We start from the raw sequence: 6,000 nt of genomic DNA on the forward strand, positions 1-6,000 counted from the left end.
CACACACCACCCCCCCCCCCCCCCCCCCCCCCAACTTTGTGTCGTTTGCCCACTGCTCGGTTAATGTCAGCAGCAGTGCAATAAGGCCCTAAATGTCTCAGTTGTCAATGGGTGAGAAGATTGTCCACAGGCCTTCTCATCATGAAATTACTCAAGGTGGAGGCAGCAAAATGGCAGATTCGCACTCAGCACCTTCCCATCATATTTATTAATTGAAGCTATTACATTTCTCCCATGGTGTCACAAACAAACCTGGTAAATCTACCCCTCTGACTCTTTCATGAGTAATGTTGAGACAGCATTAATAATGAGAACTATAGTCAGTAATAGAGATCAATGTACAGCCTTTTCACTCACCAACAATTTTAACAAGTTAATCACACAGCAATTCTGCAATTGGCAATGGGGACTGAATTTTGAAAGCTACATTACTATGGCACTTTTGTAAAGTATCTTTCCAGGTGGCAGGGAGGAAAGCAGTACTTCTCAGCTAGACAGAAAATGGCTTTTCGTACACTGATTGCCTTTGAACACACTCTGGTTAGAACAAACAGTTTTATTTTGGGGTCTCCCCACAAGATTTGTTGCAATGTGACGAACTCACCATTGAATAATCAATTTGGAATTCATCCACGTTAATGATTCAGTCATTCAAAAATTAGTAGAAAACCTAATTATCCAATAGCACAGAGATAGGCAGCTTAATGGGGGTTTTATTATTCACTCCATTCATGGAAAGCAAACCGATTTCTGGCAAAGCCTTGCCTACTCACAAAACCTTGCTGATTTTTATAAATGGAGTGAGGGCCATGCAAGATGCTCCACTCGACATGCCAACACAAGTCATCGGTGAACCACAAGGGTGGGGTTTCCAATATCTCCATCTCTCTCACTCTTCTTTGAAGAACTCCTCTCAAAATCTACCGCTTTGGTCAAATTTGGCCACATTATCTCCTATTGTGGTTTTGTGCCAAATTTTATTTGATAATACCCCTTTAAAAAACTTTGGGACTCTTTGTTTCATTCAAGTGCAGGCGTCACGGTGGCTCAGTGGTTAGCATTGCTGCCTCACAGCGCCAGGGACCTGGGTTCAATTCCCGCCTCGGACAACTGTCTGTGTGGAGTTTGCACATTCTTCTTGTGCCTGTGTGGGTTTCGTCCGGGTGCTCTGGTTTCCTCCCACAATCCAATCATGTGCAGGTTAGGTGAATTGGCCATGCTAAATTGTCTGTAGTGTTAGGTGCTGGGGTAAATGTAAGGGAATGGGTCTGAGTGGATTGCCCTTCGAAGGGTCAGTTGTGGATTTGTTGGGCTGAAGGGCCTGTTTCCACACTGTAGGGAATCTAAAAAAGCTCATCTAAATGCAGATCGGGACTGTAGTCAAGGATAATGGAAGCGTGAAGTTTGCAAATGAAGGTAAATGTGTATGACTGAAGCAGAAATGTATAACCTTTACAGTGAGTTCCTTATTCCTGAAAATGGCCTGCCAATGGCTGTTTAAATGCCTGTTCAGCAGTGAATACAGCAGGTTTTCCTCAAATGACACAATACATCACTCCAACTAATGCAGATTCTCCATTGCCTCAAGTAAATCCAACACTCAAAATTTCCTCTTGTATTTAATATCCCATCATATTCTTTATGAACCACAAAGGACAATCCAACTATTGCCCCTTAATGCTCAATGTCACCAATGTCATTGGAACCCCACTATCAACATCCTGAGGGTTACCATTCTTGAGATCCTGAAATGCCATTTAAAAACTAGGGCAACAACAGCAGGTTAGAGGCTGGAAACTCTGTAGCAAGTAGCTCATGAACTGACTCCTCAAAGCCTGCCTACTACCGACAAGGCACAAATTAGGAATGTGATGTAATGCATTTTTTCTAATTAAGTGTAACTCCAACAACAATGATGAAGCTGGATACCAGGTCAAAACAATCCATTTGATTCATACCCCATCTAACACTTTCAATATTCTCTCATTTTACCAATAATACACAGTGGAAGCAATATGTACCATCTACAAGATGTACTATAATAACTCAGTACAGTTCCTTTGCCAGCACCTCTACTGTAACCTATACAACTGACAGGAAATAGGTGGAAACACCATTATCTGTAAGTTCTCCTCTAAGCCACACACCAACCTGATATGGAAATATATCATCATTCTTTATTGTTGCTCAGACAAAATCCAGGAACATCTCTCCCTTATAGCACTGTGATTAAAATTTACACTACAGGGCCTACAGTGTTCAAGAAGGCAGCTTCCTATCAAGTTCTCTAGGGCAAATAGGGATGAGCAATAAATGTAGGCCTACCCAGTCTATAAATGAACTTTAAAAGCAGAGCGCATCTTTAGCTTTTCAATATCTAGATAGATGTTGTGACCCAGTGATCTGACAGAGTTGCGCTCTGGTTACTTGATATGGTACGCTTTACCAAATAACTTTGATAGACTAAAGTTTAGGCATTATTAGAACATAGAAAAGTACAGCACAGAACAGGCCCTTTGGCCCACGATGTTGTGCCAAGATTTAATCCTAATGTAAAATATAGTAACTTAACCTATGCACCCCTCAACTCACTGCTATCCATGTGCATGTCCAGCAGTCACTTAAATGTCCCCAAAGACTCTGCTTCCACCACCACAGCTGGCAACGCACTCCATGCATTCACAACTCTCTGCGTAAAGAATCTACCTCTGACGTCTCCTTTATACCTTCCTCCTAATACCTTCAAACTATGACTTCTCGTACCAGTCCATCCTGCCCTGGGGAAAAATCTCTAGCTATTGCCTCTATCTATTCCTCTCATTATTTTGTACACCTCGATCAGGTCTCCTCTCTTCCTCTTTCTCTTTTGAGAGAAAAGTCCGAGCTTATTCAATCTTTCTTCATAAGGCAAGCCCTCCAGTCCAGGCAGCATCCTGGTAAACCTTCTTTGCATCCTCTCCAAAGCCTCTGTATCTTTCCTATAGTAGGGCGACCAGAACTATGCACAATATTCCAAGTGTGGTCTCACCAGGGACTTGTAGAGCTCCAGCAAAACCTCGGCGGCTCTTAAACTCGATCCTCCTGTTAATGAAAGCCAAAGTTATTGCACAATGTGATAAGCTACAAGACTGGTTAATTTAAAAATTAAATGAACAGTATTCAGTGCTAACAGTATATTTACTGTTATTAAATATTTTAGTTATACCCACTGTGTCATAAATTTAAAAAAGTGCTTTTTTGGCATTAACTTGTGCAATCTCTCAAAGCAAAGTTTGTACTTTTTATGCTACTTAGTTTCTATTTATTGCCAGAAATTTTAATGTACCTGCTCACTTCAGATTTGTGTCTTGGTGTAATACTACCAAGATATTTTTTCCAAAATTCTCTGAAGATAGACCAGAACAAAAGACACTCCAATACATGCAGCTCTCCACCTTAAATCTATCAGCTCGATTCTCTAAGAAGATAACTGATGCAAAGAAAGAAGACGATTTTACCTTTTAAATGGACCTCTCATATATTAAAGTAGATCTTTCTCTACACCTTGTCTGTAACTGTAACTCCAAATTCTACATTTTCTTTTATTACCTTGACTGTACTTAGTCAGAAGTCACATGACACCAGGTTAGAGTCCAACAGGTCTATTTGAAATCACAGGCTTTCGGATTATTGCTTCTTTGTCAGGTGAAGCCCTCTGATTTTGTCCACCCCAGTCCAACACTGATACCTTCACATCCTGATGTACTTATGTAAGGTATGATTTACTTGGATAGCATGCAAAACAATACTTTTTACTGTGCCTTGGTACATATGTCAATAATAAATCAAATCAATCAAATCAACTTGGGAGGTTCACTAATAACAGGGTAGCATATTCAGGGTGTCTAGTTTGCTACTATAACATGCATACATGTTTTAATCTGTATCGATAGGCAGTAAAATTGGATCCTTCAACATAAATTTCCACGTGGCTGAACATAAATTTCTTCTGCACTTAGCATCTGCCATTGGCAGGATTTCCAGGTCGATACCCACCTTGTTTGACTCTGTTATGAACATTGACCATCAATTCCTGGAATAGGGCTCAAACCTAGAGCTATACCTCAGAAGCAGCAATGCTACCCATTATGCCATTGTGCCCAAAGGCACTTTCTAAATCCATGGCTAGCCTGTCCTACCTTATGAAGGTTGAATCTTTGGATATTTACAGAGCAGCAAATTAAATTGGTTACCAAAGAAAACTCCAGGCCTTTGCCACAATCCTGCACAATCCACTAGCCCCAGACATACCTGGATACCAGCTGTAACCTCGGCTGCCAATTCTCAACAGAGCCTGAACATCAAAAATGGGCCGGTCTCCTCTGACCAGATGGGCTTATGTCATCTGCTCAAAAGTTTAAATCAATCACATGGGATTTTTTTTATGGTTAGAAAAGCTCTTGAGCTGTTTGAAGCTCAAAATCTTCAACTGCACAACATTACTTCTCATACAGACAGTGATCTGGAACACTGCTGGAAAGAATATATCTGTGGTGACCATTATTGGCATCACTTATGTCCCTACAGATGCATTTGGCACACGAGAAAGTAACATATTTTATGCCTTCTGATGAATCAGCGCAAGAGTAATTAATTTTAACCCTGGGTGTAATGTGATCAGCAAGAAAGAATTGAATAAATACTCCCATCAAAGCCAAGAAATGCTTCAGTTTATGTGAAGAGCAGGTCATGTGAAGGAAATAATTGTGGAACAGATTTGACAATTTGAGTGCAATCATTAAACATTGTTAGGAATCAGGACCTTGTGTTTTCTCTTCACCCAAAAATTATTTAACATCATCAGACTGGGTGCAGCTTCAGCATTCACTCTTTCAGAACTAATACAGCATTTCTCGAGGACTCTTGTGGTGCAGTGGTAGTGTCCCCACCCTTAATTCTGGATGTTTAGGTTCACAACCTACCTGCCCTGTCATGAACAGATTGTGTAAAAATAGCTGCATCATTTCAGAGAGACAATGATAGCGTTATTTGTAGGTTACAGTTGACAACCATGTAATGTCACTAGTATAAGCAGTGATAAAATAAATTAGCACAGCAGCTAGACTTGTATGGAATTCTTTCCCCAATACTTTCAATGTGCTGAATTATAAAATTGAAGATATGATAAAGATCAAGTCCACATGCTTGAGTCAAGCAAGATGGACAGTTTGAGAAAGCTGATAGAGGCCTTACTGATCTCTGTTTTTTACCAGCAGTAGAATTGTTAATGTTGCAACTTGGCACCAAGCCTGGCTCCAGGAGGTGATACAATTCCTGAATGGCTTTCTTGCTGATGTGTGTGGTCTTCTCATACCGTATTCCTTGCAGAGTCTGAGATGGTTTATTCAGCTTTGGAAGTCAAGCTAATTAGGACAGGGGGGAATCCCAATGGCCTTTTCTCCTATGACCTCTGACCTTCCCTGATCCTCCTTGAATGTTGTCTCTTCCAAATTGCTCAAAAAAATGAGGATTTTTCTATTATCCATGCTCTAAATACATTGAACATCTCAATGGCAAAAGAAAATCATCCTCAGCTTTATATCTTGATCGACTTCTAACTGCACTGTCCATGTCTTTTTGTTTAGGCGTTAATGAACCATGAAGTGAAACCTGACTAATGTTTTTCACCGGTGCTGTTTATTGTTCCTTAACAAGCACTCAAGCAAAAACAACCTCAAGAGAGGAGGTGAAAGTGAATGCTGTATTCCATAATAAAGCACAAGGGAAGATGACTAAGGCTGAAGATTATGGGCTTGTGGGGAATTAGGTGGAAGATGATTTGACTCTAGAGTTCCAGATTAATTGAAACCGTACTTGCTGAGTGTGCTATAGTGATTCCCATTGCCCTCATCACACCATTAGTCAGCTTGATTCTTCATTTCCATGAACCAGCATCCCTATCCTGTACTGACAGATATAAAATAAAGAACAACATCCCTAAACTAGAGAAAGGAAGGAACT

This window comes from Chiloscyllium plagiosum, unplaced genomic scaffold, assembly GCF_037043375.1.
Source record: "Chiloscyllium plagiosum isolate Xiang-an unplaced genomic scaffold, Cpla_swu_hap1 HiC_scaffold_4, whole genome shotgun sequence".
Lineage (NCBI taxonomy): Eukaryota > Metazoa > Chordata > Chondrichthyes > Orectolobiformes > Hemiscylliidae > Chiloscyllium > Chiloscyllium plagiosum.